The sequence below is a fragment of the Dermacentor andersoni genome, chromosome 4 (genome assembly GCF_023375885.2).
Source record: "Dermacentor andersoni chromosome 4, qqDerAnde1_hic_scaffold, whole genome shotgun sequence".
Lineage (NCBI taxonomy): Eukaryota > Metazoa > Arthropoda > Arachnida > Ixodida > Ixodidae > Dermacentor > Dermacentor andersoni.
Window position 1 is genome coordinate 178,155,143 of NC_092817.1, and position 15,397 is coordinate 178,170,539.

At 46.3% G+C, this 15,397-nt stretch overlaps 1 protein-coding gene across 1 annotated transcript in view; it reads left to right on the top strand.

The window, feature by feature from the left end:
• Nucleotides 1-7,524: 7,524 nt before the first annotated feature.
• LOC126530658 (uncharacterized) overlaps nt 7,525-15,397 on the top strand; it is a 50,044-nt gene continuing 42,171 nt past the window's right edge. The window contains exon 1 of the mRNA XM_072287672.1: nt 7,525-7,611. The gene's annotated coding sequence lies outside the window, so the exon portion shown is untranslated. The remainder of the gene's footprint in view (nt 7,612-15,397) is intronic.

Sequence of the window (15,397 nt, forward strand, 5' to 3'; positions counted from 1 at the left end):
CCTGTTCTTCCCAACGAGAAGAACGGGAACTGAGGGTCACAATTTTTCTTAATCACAGCTGGGAGATGCCTGGGAAAGCACGTGGAAACTTATTTGCAATTTTCTATTTAAATGTATAAATGATAAAGGCAAGTGAAAATGGTAAAAAATAACAGCCATGGGTGGAGAAAGAACCTACAACCTTTGCCTTAGGCATGCGATGCACTAACCACTGTGCTACCAAGGCAGCATTCAAGAGTCCACAATGGCCCCTCAGAATGTCGACGCTCGAACGCGGCCGTAGTACAACAGTGGTTAGTATATCACATGCGTAATGTGAACGTTATGGGTCCTTTCCACACCCACAGGTGGATGTCTTTTCATCCAGTTTCATTTCCCTTGAATTTATCATTTCTATACTTCATATAATAAACTGAAAACATGTTCCTGTATGCTTTTCTTGCCCTCATTATCTGTTGGCTTCTTCCAGTTCTGTTACTTCCAACACCCATGCATATTCTCATCTGGTGAGGAAACAGCTTTTGCATGATGCTGGAATGCAATATAAAACATTATTGCAGGGCCGTGTTACGTAGAAAACCTTACATTGCCCAGGCAAGGTGTATTAATGTAAATCTGAAAAAAAAAATTCCCACTCTAGACAGCAATGCTGTGTACTGCTCTGTGCAACAGGGTTTAAAGAAAACAATTTGTTCAGAAATAAAGCCACCAAACAACGAGGAAATATCAAAACCAGATGAAAATTTGTGCAGTTGCATGGTAAAAAATTTTGTACAGCAACGGATGAAGACATAATGAAGGAAGCGCGAGGATGGTTTATTTTGGAAACACGAGGCAATATACTTGAAAGATGCATACGAGCCTGATGTGGAGAAATATTGTTTATATAGCAGCTGAACTACGAACAGGCCTAGAACACACTGATACAAGGTGTCGAACATGTATATCTCATCGTGCCCTTAAGTCAAAGAAACATGGCTTTCTCATGATTCGCTACACATGGCTGGCTCACACAACTTAGCCGCTTCTATATACGCCTTGTAAGTACCAGGTGGTCTGTGTGACTTGTGCAAGTTTAAATATGTACAAGTGCCACTTAGCTGGACAGAACGAAGGTAATGTCGTTTGCCATCGTTTTGAGCAAGTGAAACCAATTTTTGCATTATTCATAAGGAGATAATTAGTTATTAACGATTATTTAACTGCTCAGATATTATATTCAAAGTAAAAGTGTCAGTGCGAAAATTGTAGAGCATCCTGAAAGATTCCCAATCCAGCTTTCTACTGCTCAATAGGTGCAATACAATTTTTTTTCAAGCTTGAAAGAAGCCTGTGAATACATGCAAGAAGTGCTGTGCAACTAACCACTCGTCCACCTGAACACCATTTGGCTTCTTCTTTCATGCTAGAAAAAAAAAACACTTTTTGAGATTATTTTAGAAATTGATTAGGTATTATTCACTATGTTTTAGGCAAAATACATGAAATAGTGTGACTGCCACCTCCATTTTCGGCCACATGAATTACCTCCCTTTTCATGTCCAAATCTAGCTGTACATGGTGCGTGTTTTGAGCTGGTTCTGTAATTTTGGCTGGTTTTCACTAATTGAAGCTTTGCACTCTAATAATGGAGTCTACAGCCTAAAAAGAAATAGGTACATAAACGGTCGCTGTCAGTACTCCATACTCCTTTAACTTAGTGCAAAGTGTTGGTGAGCCAAGAAGTTGGTAGTTCTAAGCACTATTTCTCATTCTGACCTGGTGTTGTAGCGCAGTTACTATGATGGCATGCTGCTCAGTCATGCTGGTCACAGCTTCAACGTAGGCCATGGCAGCTGCCCTCCAATGGGGTTAAAATGCAATAACGCTTATGCAGTTAGATTCAGGTGTACATTAAAGAAGGCCAGGTTCACAAAACTTCAGGTCGTTACTTTGGAATGTAAAAGTCCTTAATTTAATTTTAAAATCTGAAGGTGCTTTATGAGGAGCAGGACATCATCTTGAGCTTTTACTGCACTGCCATGGCACCAAGAAGCTCCGAATAAATAAAAACAATTTCTTAGACAATCTCCATCTCTTGCAAGCATTTACGAACACTTCTCTACATGCACCTCTGTTGCTGTTATATTTAGTTCTGTATGCCAAGGCGCGTTAGGATGTTACAACAACTTTCAAACCTGCTTTTTTTTACCGCTTTAAAGTTGTTGGTTATTTTGCATCTCTGTGTGTGCCGAATGCACATTTCAGTACATCAATTTCTTCAGAAAGTGCACTCTTTATTTATTTGTGCAAGCAAAAAAGATTGAGAAGAACTGCTTTCTCAAGATCTGTATAACAAGCAAAAAACAATTATATGTAGGCTGCACAAAGCGAAAGGATTGTTTTGTAAATATGTTATTTAGTTCATTAAAAGAAGGCAGCTGTGAGTATTGTGTTCCAAAGTGAAAATTGCCCCTACCTGGCTCTGCTTCATTTTTCGATGTTGATGGTTCATTCGGGGGCACTCAACTGACAGGCTGTTCTTTGGCCTTGTCCGGTGTGCTGTCACCAGGCCCAAAGTCGATCGACATCCTCACCAAAAGTCGAGCCCGAACTCTATAAAAGAAACATCTCATCATTTTGCTATCTGTTTTGTCATCTTGTGTGTTTCACACGCGGCAGTCAGTGAAATATTCCGTCACTTGGATACTGAAAAAAATACAAGCATTTTCTGGCAGCCAAGTTGAATGCACAATAAATGGAGAATATTAAAGAGCTAATACAGTTGTCAGATTAGATTGATCGATTACAGCAGAAATGGAAATAAATCAGTGATACTGTGTCTGTTGGCTTTCACTGCAAGAAACCTAAACACAGGGACTTGCAGCCACGCCACTGTGAATTTCCCCCGTTTGCTACAGCTCACAACAAGTTTGGCATTGTCCGGTGCTTGGGGATAGTGATCGTTAAAAATTAAGATGAACGAGCGTCGGCATAAATTAACAGGATACTTAACCGGACAATATTTGCGCATAAAACAACTCACGTAGCGAAGCTACTGCCATATACCCGATGACGCATCTGCGGGCGGTGTGGTTTGGGCGAACAATTCAAAAAGGAATGCGAGTTTCACTTGTTTCACACCTACTAAGCTAAGACAGAATTTGAGTTTCCTACTAAACTATACAGGATATTTACGCTCCGAATAAAACGCTGCAAATTTTGTTACGTCCCATTGCATACGTATGAAAGTGAGGAAATTGCTTTTATTGTATTCTGCCCAGGCGGCATGTAGCAGCTACCACTCTCATGCAACAAAAGCGTGGAAATGGTACTCGCGGCACCGAAAACAAACACATACAGCGCCAACGTTACGCCTCTTAAAGTTAGTACTAAGCACGGTCAAGCCAGATTTCTAGCCTTCATACCGCAATGAACACGACCAAACATCGAGCGGAACAACTGTCTGCTCTCGAAAATTATTAGCGCTGCCATTTACATACCTGTCGCTGCCACAAGCAAAAGTCAATGGGCTAGCTGTCCACATGCCGCAGGTTAGACTGATAGCAACATATTACGGTAACGTAAAACAATTTCCACGCTGAGTTAGTAGCCGCGGTGTTCGCTAAGTGCCGCAGTTCTCATTTGCCGCTCGAAATTCACACCACGATGACGGGCACTGCATCTTTCACATGAGACATTGCACGCTTTGCTCCGGAGCTCAATAGGAGGGCGAAACTCATTTGCACGTACCTGAAATCCGCATGCCGGAAACCCGTCGACGCTTCCGAACCCCATACGGCCGCTTCACTTGGGCGGGAGGCACTTCTATCAAACATTTCATATGCGACATGTCTCACACCGATTATGCGAACACGAGAAAATGACGCAGGCCGCATTGCGACGCCGTGCAGCCGTACATCCACCGATGAGTTGCGTGCGGGGACTTGCAGAGAACAAAATCATACAAAACTTGAGGCGCGAGAAGATGGCGGCTCTCTTTGCGGAGACGAAACAGCGGTGTTGCGGTGAACTAGCGTTGCCGACTGTCGGTTCCGAGGTTATGCCTGCGGTGGTGGCTGTAGTGGCGTGTGTTGCGGCTGCATAAATTTTTATTTCTTTTCCCCAAACAGTATGGTTCAGATCAGTTCTTTGTTTACCCTTTTTTACTGTGTCACTTGGCATTATTCTTTTAGTCTTTTTATGCGATTAAGTGGTCAATTATGGCCACCTTGATTCGCGTGCGCCAGCTTCGCATGCAAATCTCGGAGGCCATAGGATACGCCGTTCTTGTCGTTGTTAACGTTTCATCATCGCTTCTTCAACTGAGATAGAGGCGTGGTGTCCCTTTTCCCGGGGGTTGGGAGGGGGCGACCAAGACCGCACCGCTCAGCGGGAGGCGGGAGAGTAGGTTGGTGTTGGTAGTTATCGCGAAATTCATGAACCCTGCGATTTTTTTATAACGTAAGCATTTCTATACTTACCAACCAGAAAAACCATCCGTGTGTCAGTCCGTATCGCACGATATCTTTCAGAATAGAACCCGCAGCAGCGAGTGAATTCGCCTTCGTGTGAGCTCTCGCTTTAACGCGACAGAAGCGGCGAGAACATAGCGCTCACGAAGCTTTCAGCTCATGCCGTACTATGCGCGTTGCGCGATCACTTTCAAGATTCGTGTACGGGCGTCTGTTTTCAAAGCAATGTAAATGGTGAGAACACAGCGCGTGAAGTTTTCAGCAGTGGGCACACTCTGTCCGCATGGCAGTTCGCTTTCATGATACGGTTCGCTCGGCCGTGCTACAAGCAGCAGCCGCCCGAGAACGGTTGATAACGGTTCGACGCGGATGAGTAGGGCTAAAGAGTGATAACGGCTCAAACTGAACGGAACGTCACTAGCGCACCTGGCCCCGCCACCTCCAGTACTTTGCTTGCGCCATTCACTTCGCGCCGCCGCCCACAGCAGCTCGTGTCGCCGCAGCGCTGTCGCTTATACACGTCGGATCAAGTGTCATAACATTGATAAAGACATGGACTGCGTGTAGAAGAGGAAGAGTCACAATGCTTACGCATACTCAGACAAATCCCAGAGGATTTCCTGTGTGATTTTTTCTTACCGAAAATGTGTAGTCGGCGGTGAACCAGATTTGACAATGCATGTAAGAGGGGTGGAGGCTTTTCTTTTTATGAGAGTCTTGCCCAGTTCCCAAAGATCTGCTCAACCTAAGACATGCTGATGGCTGTATGTGGTTTTTTTTTATTGTCGCATGCCCTCGAACCGCTATGAATCCTAGTGTATAATGACATTAGAGCAGTATCCACGTCCAAAAGGAAATGCAGCCGGTAATTGGGCTGCCTAAGGTTTGCGGCCTGGCGGCAGCTCCCCTCCCCTCCCCTGTTTCCGTTGACAAGTTAGGGGGAGGGTTCCAGAGCAATCGTACACCCCCCTCCCCACAGTGGCGTAGCCAGAATAGCTTTCGTGTGAGGGGGGGATCCCAATTGGCCGTGGAGAGGGAGAAGCCGGGCAATTGCCATAGAAGCAAAAAAAAAGCGGTTAGTGAGCGTTACAAGTGCCCGGCGTGCCCCACTTGTCTACGCTGCTACTCCCCCCCCCGCAATCGACGCAAATAGAGCTAGCAGAACGTGCATGACGCGCATGCATGACATAACATGAATGACATGACGTGAAGCTGGCATGAATGTCGTGACATTATCATCATTGACAGCCTATTTTCATGTCCATCGCAAAATGAAAGCCTCTCCAGCGATATCCAATACCTCTGTCTTGTGCTAACTGATTCCACGTGTCTTCAAGTTTCCTAATTCGATCACGCCCCTCTTATTCTTTGCCGTCCTCGACTATGCTTCCCTTCCCTTAGCACCCATTCTGCAACTCCAATAGACCAGCAGTTATCTCCCGTACGTAATGCAATGACTGCCCAGCACGACTTGTTCCTCTTGATGTCAACCAGAATATCAGCTATCCCCGTTCGCTCTATAATCCACATCGCTGTCGTCATGCCTAATATTTTTCATTCCATCGCTCGTTGCGCGGTCCTCAAGGTCTTCCCAAGCTTCTTTGGTAACTTCCAAGTTTCGGCCCCATACGTTAGTAACGGTAGAAAGCAATGATTAACAGTAAGCTCCCTGGTCATGATTTAGTAATGCCTGCCGTAAGCTCTCCAGCTAATTCTTTATTTCTGTTAATTTCCTTGATCAGAGACCCCTGCGAGTAATTAACCTCAATAAACGTATTTCTGCGCAGGTTCTAGAGGCTGACTGCCGACCGTGACATTTAGTTCTCTCGCCAGGCTGCGGAACATTACTTTTTTCTTCTGCATACTAACTTTCAATCAGAATTTTACACTTTCTGCGCTAAGGTCCTCAAACGTTTGTTGCAAATAGTGTGCAGCATTGCTGAGTATGCCAATGTCATCTACAAACCGTAAGTTGGTGAGCTATATACCGTTAGCCCTCAATCCTAACCATTCCCAGTCTAACTGGTTGCACACCTTTAAGTATTCAGTTATAGCATTGTAAATATTTTGCAATTGATCATGCGAAGCCTTTGCAGATATTTGGCTGTTCAAAGTCGGCGCGTTAGTGTCATCCGTTCGATATCAACATTCGTGGAAAACTTCATTTTTAACCACTGTTCGGAGTCAGTGCGCTGCTGCCTAGATGCTACCGGATTCAGCTACCTGAATCATTGCCCCGAGCTAACCATTCCAGCGACCTGATTAAAGCGCAGGTAGCGCGCGTTTCATGTATAGCCAATATCAACGCGTTAACTGCCAATGTTCATTTATCATATACTGTAAGCTGGGTCACTTACTCCCTTATAATTAGGGTGTAAATTAGAAAGACTGGGGCGTTCCAAGGGTGTTTTCTTATTGAACACCCTTTTCCGTTAAAGAAGGTGTTTCAAGGGGGTTTACAAGGGTGAAAAGATAAGTAAACCCGCATTACACCCATAAGGGTGTGAAAATTTGAAGAGTGGACAAGACTAATAGAAATAGGGCCCCTCGGTTAACTCCCTTTCTTCTCGTTTATTATATATATATATATATATATATATATATATATATATATATATATATATATATATATATATATATATATATATATATAACAGCATGAAGTAGTTCTTTGCTACGTGCACCTCCACGTAGAAAAGTAAAACGAAACATTTGTTTTGACCGGTTGGCCGGTATCCGGCCTTTTACCCATTGCCAAATTAGCCAAAGTGACATTTCGCTGCAGTTGCGTTTCACAGTTATTGCTATAAATCTCAGAAGAAATTGCACTTGCTATCTCTAAACAGCCGTTTATAAAAGGCCAGCAGTGTCTGCGCCGTGTTTCACTATGTGGTGTAATCTTCTGCAGGTTCCATAAGTGTGAACCTTATCTCTTCCACAAGGGCATCCTGGCTGGGCTTATAACACCGTAATATGAGCCCCTCTGGAACTTGAGCAAGAGTAAACGTCATTCTGCTGAACGACATTAGGCGGAGCCCGAGCAAGCCACATTGCCTTCCTCTTTGTCTCCTAACGAACGCGTCGGTTGCACGTTGGCGACCTAAAAGTGACGTGCCACATATCGTGCAACGACACATTCACAAGTTGCAGCACGCAGGTAGGCTCTTGATTTCTTGCCAATTGCAGTGTGCCACAAAGGATGTCAGGCGCTGTTAATCAGAATCAGTATTTATGAAAACCTTCTCATACTATAAAGGCTGGTAAGACTGTGTCTAGTGTTGATACCCACTACACTCTAACTGTACTAGTGGCTAACATGCAAATTTTATAAGGATGCACAAGGTGAATACGGTTATAAGGATTCGCATGGTTCTGCAGTGGTTGAATAGAGAAGAGAGAAACAAATCTTTGCCCTTTCTACTCACACAGGAAACACAGAACTTGAAGTAAAACACAAGCCATTGCGTTTATTTTGGATGTCTACCTATTGGCTGCAACACACACACAAAAAAATTTACTCGCCACCTCGGTTCTGCCAGAGTTTATATTCAGCGAAGCATTTGAAAACCACCACTACATATACTATATATACTACATATACCAATGGTTAATGACTAATTTCCTCCCCCGGCGCGTTATTCAGCCAGAGTAGAATACGGACGTACGGAGTTCCTCCGTGATGGAATTCCACAGCAATACGGCCAGCGGCAGCACGCCACCACTGGTGCAGGGAGCATCCCTGTATACACTAACAAAAGTGTACACCATTTGAGTCGCATCTTGCTACACTACAAAAAACGTCATTTGTCTTGTCCGCATTTCCTTCCGCTGCGAATTTCCGCATTTCCTTCCGCATTTCTTTCCGTCCGCTGCGACACTGGTACTTCCTAGTAACCAACGGCTTGCGCGTTATCAGGGTGACATAGCATTGCCAACAGGAAAGCAGCGGGCGTGGCGTTTTCAAGAAAGGAAACGCAAGCAAGGCAGATGACGATTATTGTTGTGTTGCAGATATACACCCCAAAGGGTGTAAACTTTTTTACAGAATATACTTACGCAGGGAGCACAGTTACGCATAGGTCCTCTTTATTTTCCATCTCTGCAGTGAAGCCCCTCCTCGCGCACGGACGATGCAAACACCACGCTGTGTTCCATTTGCTTTTTTGTCTGCTGGTCGCGAGCTACATGCGCGAAGTGTTCGCAAGCACTGAGCAAGATGACACTTTTTAATGTAGGGCACGCTCGAACGATTGCCGTAGCCGGAGGGCTGCCAACCCCCCGAAAATTTTAGTTTGTATGTACATAAATACACGCACGTGTAAAACACACGCACGAACGTACACAGAAGGAGCATGACTCACTCGATCACTATAAATAAAATCCTGACTGCGCCCGTGGCTCGAAGAGCTCGAAAGTTAGCATGCAAACGTGCATTACCTTGCAACAAAAAGCGGTGCAATGGTTTTCATCATGCATATAGAGTTTTCTGGCGGAGCCCGAGAGGCAAGAAATTTTTTGAAGGGTGTTTAAAGAAAACTTCACACACGTGTAGAGAATTATGTGAGCACACTTTGGCTACCGAAACCAGACGAATAATGATCGTCGCCAAGAGAACTATCACAGCTGCAGTTATGTCAGTGACCGTTAACCGTGTCCGTTATTCATCACTAACTGTCGTTCACAGTAGCTGCACGTTTTCGATACCCGCCGTAGTTGCTCAGTGGCTATGATGTTGGGATGTTGACCGCGAGGTCGTGGGATTCAATACCGGTAATGATGGGTGCATTTAAATGGGGGCGAAGTTCGAAAACACCCGTGTGCTTAGATTTTGGTGCACGTTAAAGAAGCTCAGGTGGTCGAAATTTCCGGAGTCCTAACCACGGCTTGCCTCATAATCAGAAAGTGGTTTTGGCACGTAAAACCCGATAATTTAATTCTTATTGAGCGTTTTCAATACATACAGTGCAGACATGTAGATTTAAACGCATTTCAAATGTTCACATGTGCATATTTTACGCAAAGCTTATTATTACGATTCATACCGCAAACTTAACAGCTCCTTCGTAGCAGCAAATCTGCAAGTGGAAAGAAGATTCAAGATGCACGAGCTTCTAGATCAAATTTATTTCGTACGAGGAAATGAATGAGCAGTGGCTGGTTGAAGCAGCGGATGAGTGCTGGTTCTTTGAGCTTTTGGGGCAGAATTCAAAGGCACTGGAAAGGCAACAATGTTATTGAGAGTAAGAACACGTTATATTTTATTGCACTTATCACATAAGATTTGAAAACTGGCAAAGCAACTATTCGCACATTGCAGACTGTAATATGACAACACAATTTTTTCTTTAGCTCTTGATACTACTCAGGTTAATTTACTATAACAAAGCGCTTATTAAAGGAAAAAAAATGAATTTTATATTCCTCACATCTGCTAAGGAAAATAGAACATGCACATATTACGGGCAGTATATGCTGAAGCTGTCACAGGTATCTCATCAGCATAGGCAAACGATGTTTTCGCTTGCTACAAAACAATGAACACGAACACATCAATCGACCTTACATGAAAATCAGAACGCCGACAAACAAAGTAAAATACACACACAGAGTAGAGAAAGACAAGTGTGCACGGAAAAATTGTATCTGCTAGTATTTACTATGTTTTGAACCCACTGTTTTGGAGCCGCATAGTCAGAACAATCGTACAAGCAACGCAGTGAATTGGGCGAGTTTGGAAGTTAACATTCTTGCCATATATGTGCAGAGCGACACAGACGTGTCGTTGATTCGTTGTCCCGCGTCTGTGTCGTGCTGGACATGTACTCAAAAACTTGTACAACTGAACTACCTCTCATGCCAGGCGCACGCATTTCAGCGTGTACAGGAGTGTTACTTGAGATAAATGCTGCTTAAGCGTAAACAAGTCAACCTGAACTCGTTGAACAAGGCGAACACACCTTGAATATACTGGTTCCTTTCGGAGCCGGCCGGTCTCGTCCATCCGCAGGGCACCCCGGAAGAAGCTTTGCCACCTTCCGTGCGGTTTCGTCGTCTTACTGGAAGAGAAATGTTTAAATTATGTGTTTTATATCATCTAACTAAAGTTATTAACTTAATATCGTCGAATACAGTACCTAGAACCTGGACCGGATTGGTGCAACGCACCCTCAATGGTCCGCTGATTGCAATTTCGATGGGACTAATGGAAACGAGTCAGCGGCGCGCCCGTAAAGTTGGCGTCGCCGCGGGGCACTTCAGCCTTTCACATCATTTTTTTATTTATTTGATGCTGTTAACCCCATTATTCGGGTCACTACAGGGATGGTTATGTGTCAAGAATACATGATACATAATTTTCACTCTATTTTATGTAACATTAAATTTACTAACGATGTTGGTAGTTAACAACAAAACCAAGGAACAAAGGGTGGTTAAACAAAGAAAAGTCAACAAATAAACAAATGCTCGTAGTAGAATTTAGTACACGTCATCGCAAAAGAAACTATCTAACGCATTTTCAAAAATCACAGATCCTCTTTGTTCACAACTGCAATTACGCAGTCCATTCCACATTTCAATCGTGTCAGAAAAAAAAACGACAAACAAAATTGTTCAGTACATGCTAAATAAGGTTGTATAGCTCTATTATATTTAGACGAACGCATATTCTTGTTGGATGTTGGAGGTATTGTCACGGGTCTAAAACTATTTCACGATGTATTTGCACGATGCCTATATAAACGGCAGCGGAGAATCCCTAGAGACTGTTGCCAGTTAGTGGTCTTCAGCATCGACAACCTTGTCCTCTTTTCCCACCATAACACGACCGCCGACAGAAAAAGCACCATCCCGGTGCTTCAGACGGGGCCGTCGGTAAGGGCCTAGAGAGGCGTGTGCGACGTCTGGTGATGTGGAACCGGGCGGCATGATGGATGTCACGGGGATTATCTTGTAAGTGGCATCGGTCACTTGACGTAGTACACGGTAAGGGGCTTTGTAGCACGGAAGGAGTTTCTCAGAGAGCCCCACTCAGCGGCAATGGGATCAAAGTAGCACGAGACAGTCTGGTGAAAAATACATATCACGATGGCGGCGATTGTAAGCGTGCCGTTGAGATTCCTGCGATGCCAACAGAGGAGTACGGGAAAGAGGGCGCACTAGGTCAGCGTGGGCGCTGGCGTCGCGGGCATACTCGGTCCTCGAATCCTGTATCAAGAGTCCAATGGTGATACAGGTTCACGACCGAAGAGTAAGTAAAATGGGGAATGCCCAGTAGTATCGGGGCGTGGTGAATTATGGACGAACGTGACATAAGGGAAAGCCACATCCCAGTCCTTATGGTCGGGTGAAACGTATTGAGATAGCATGTCAGTAATGGTCCGATTAAGTCACTCAGTAGGGCCGTTGGTCTGGCAATGATAAGAGGGAGCCAGTTTGTGCTTGGTAGAAGATGAGCGTAGGATATCCGCGGTGACTTGGGATAGCAAGGCGCAGCCTAGATCAGTAAGGAGCTGTCGCGGGGCGCCGTGTACTAAAATGATGACCCGGAGTAGGGGATCTGCGACGTCGGTTGCGCAGTTCGTGGGAAGTGCCCGAGTGATGGCATTGTACGTCGCGTAATCAGTAGTGACAGCGATCAACCTGTTCCCGGAACTGGACTCAGGGAAAGGGCCAAGGAGATGCAAACCAACGCGAAAAACGGCTCATATGGAATGCCGATCGGCTGTAGGTACCCGGTGGAAAGCGTTGCTGGCTTTTTGCGATGCTGACAGGGCTTGCAAGCAGCTACATAGCACCGTGTGCAGCGGGCGAGGCTGGGCCAGCAGAAGCGGCAGCGCACACGGTCGTAAGTGCGAGCAAACTCAAGGTGTCCGGCAGTTGGGGCGTCATGAAGCCCCTAAAGCACGGTTGAGCGGAGTTGTTGAGGAACGACAAGGAGAAGGGGATGACCATCAGGATGAAAACTGCGTCGGTACAATATCCCGTCGTTGAGGAAGAACCACCGAAGCGCTGGATCAGTGGGAGCACATTCCATTCGGTCAATGAGGGTCCTGAAAATAGCGTCATGGCGTTGCTGGTCGGCCATGTCCAAAAGCGCGGAAATGGAAATAACATTTGCGGAAGCATCCATGCCAGCTTTGGCGGGCATGTGTACAGAGTAACGGGAGAAGCAGTCGGCGTCCTTTTGTAGGCGACCAGACCTATACACCACCGAAAAAGAATACTGTTACAGCTGCAAAGCCCATCGTCCAAGAATCCATGTGGGACCTTTTAAGGACGAAAGCCAACAGAGGCCATGGTAGTCCGTTACAATAGAAAACGGCCTGCAATAAAAACAGGGGCGGAATTTCGCCCCTGCCCACACAACGGCCAAACATTCGCGCTCGGTAATAGAGCAGTTCCGCTCCGTAGGTGACAAAAGACGGCTAGCGTACCCGATGACATGTTCATGGCCATGTTCAACTTGTGCCAATACGGCACCGATTCCGTGGCCACTGGCATCGGTGCGCACCTATGAGGGGGCTGAAGCACCGAAGTGTCCAAGAATCGGCGGGGTGGTGAGAATGGTGATAAGGCGAGAAAAGGCAGTGGCCTGAGAGGATCCCCATAAAAACGGCACACGTTTCTTCAGGAGATCTGTGAGAGGGCGCGCTATGGTGGCAAAATCTATGGTGGCAAACAAAGCGGCGGAAGTAAGAGCAAAGGCGCAGAACACTTCGGACATGTTTTGCTGACCGCGGAACAGGAAGCTCTTTCACGGCACGAATTTTCTCTGGGTCCGGTCGGATGCCAGTCGCATTGACGACATGTCCAAGGACAGTAATGTCACGGTCGCGGAAATTGCATTTCTTGGAGTTGAGCTCTAGACCAGCCTTGCAAAAAACTTCAAGTACAGCTTTTTAGTGTGGTGTCGGAGGAATGTCCAGTAGAGGCAGGTCAAGACGCACAGTACTTGAGGAACAATCTATGAGCACTGAAAGGGCAGAGAGGAAGTCCAGGCCTAGTACGAGGTCATGCGGGCATTGGTCAAGCACAGTGAAAAGGACGACAGTATGGCGGCCGGAAATACTCACACGTGCAGTACACATTGCGACCACGTGCACCGTGCTACCGTCGGCGATTCGTACGAACCGAGTAACGGCTGGCGTAACACTTTTCTTTAAATGGCGGCGTAGGCGGCTGGTCACAATCGTAATGTGTGCTCTGCTATCTATGAGTGCTGAGACGGCTGCGCCATGAACTTGGACTTCAAGAAGGTTATGTCTAGTAAACAGCGTCAAAGGCGGATTCTGTGGCCAATCCGACATTGCAGCGCCACCTCGAGGTTCTGCATTGCCTAGTTTTCATGCTGGGGTGGTCCTAGTTAGCTCGGTCACGACGAGTGGGCAAGCTGGGGCAGACGTGGCTGTCGACGTTGAGGCGAGGGCGAGTTAGCACAGCGGTGAGTCGAGGTAGTGGCGTCGGAAGCGTCGTAGAAGCGACGGGGTGAGGAACTTCGAGACGAACTGGAATTCTGGAAGGTGTTTCGAGGAGGGGACGGCCAACGGCTCCGGCAGTGATGGGAAACGTGACCGATTTGGCCGCAGCAGAAACAGATCGGCCTGTAGTCAGATGTGCGCCAGTCCGATGGATTCCTGGTAGTGTAGGGATAACGGACACTGTGAGGCGGACTGTGATAGGACAGAAGCATAGGAGCAGGGCGGGTGTCAGGGTGGCTCAAGGAGCAGGCGCTGAGAAGACCCATATTAGCTATTTCCTGGCGGACCATGGACTGGATCAGCGATATCGTCTCAGCAGTATTGTTTCAAGACATATCTTGAGACCAGGTAGGAAACGCTGCTTCGAGTTCGCGGCGTGCAATTCGGGTCACGTTTTCACTTGGTGGTGGCGAGCTAGATTGATCGATGGGGTCGGTACAGGAAGAGGTCGCTGCAGTATTTGGAAGCCGTGCAAGCTGGTTGCATAAACGGCGAATCCTCGCCTGCTCGAAACGGAGGCATTCCTTCACAATGGCGTCCACAGTCGACAAGTTTCTAAAGACCAGAAGGTCGAATGCGTCGTCCGCGATGCCTTTGATAATGTGTCCAACCTTGTCCGCCTCTGGCCTGGACGTTTCGCTTTTACGACAGAGGACTACGACGTCCGGACTGTATGAGACATACGAGTCGGTAGCAGTTTGGGCAAGCCTGGCGATTTGTTGCTTGGCGGCTTGTTGTCGACCGGTCGGATTGCCAAAAACGTCGAACAGCTTTTCTTTGAATAAGTCCCAACGGGCTAGCTCTTCTTCGAGTATATAAAACCACGTTTGCAGAGTTGCGCCGAGTTAGAACACGATATTGGCCAGCATTATAGTCGGATCCCACCTGCTCACCTTGCTGGCGAGCTCATACATCTTCAACCGTTGTTCTACGCGATCGCCTTCGAGGCCGATGAACTTGCCGGGGTCTTGTGGCTGAGGTAGACCAACCTACTGGGTATGCGTAGTAGGCATTGCAGTTGCAGACGCGGTGTGTTCCTCTGGAAGTATGGTCGCAGACTGAGTGAGACGTCCGCTTCGCAGCTCCATGGCGAAGACGCGTACCCAGCAGCTCCATCTAGATGTCAGGGTATAAAACCATTTACACGATGTATATAAACACGATGTACATAAACATAAACCCTGAATCCCTAGAGACTGTTGCCACTTCGCCGTCTTCACCGTCGACAACCTTGCCCTCTTTTCCCACCATAAAAATACATATCCTTTTCTTTATTTTTGTCCACCCATTCATGATTTTGAAAAAGAAACTTTAGCCTATGCTCACGTCTGCGTTCCTACAAAAACCAACGCCCGGAGTCCGTTAATGTCCGTTTTAACAAGGCGCTAACAGACTCCGTGCGTCGGTATTTACCGCATATCAAATGGAATGCCATCCTTTGTATTCTTTCTATTTTTGCCTTCA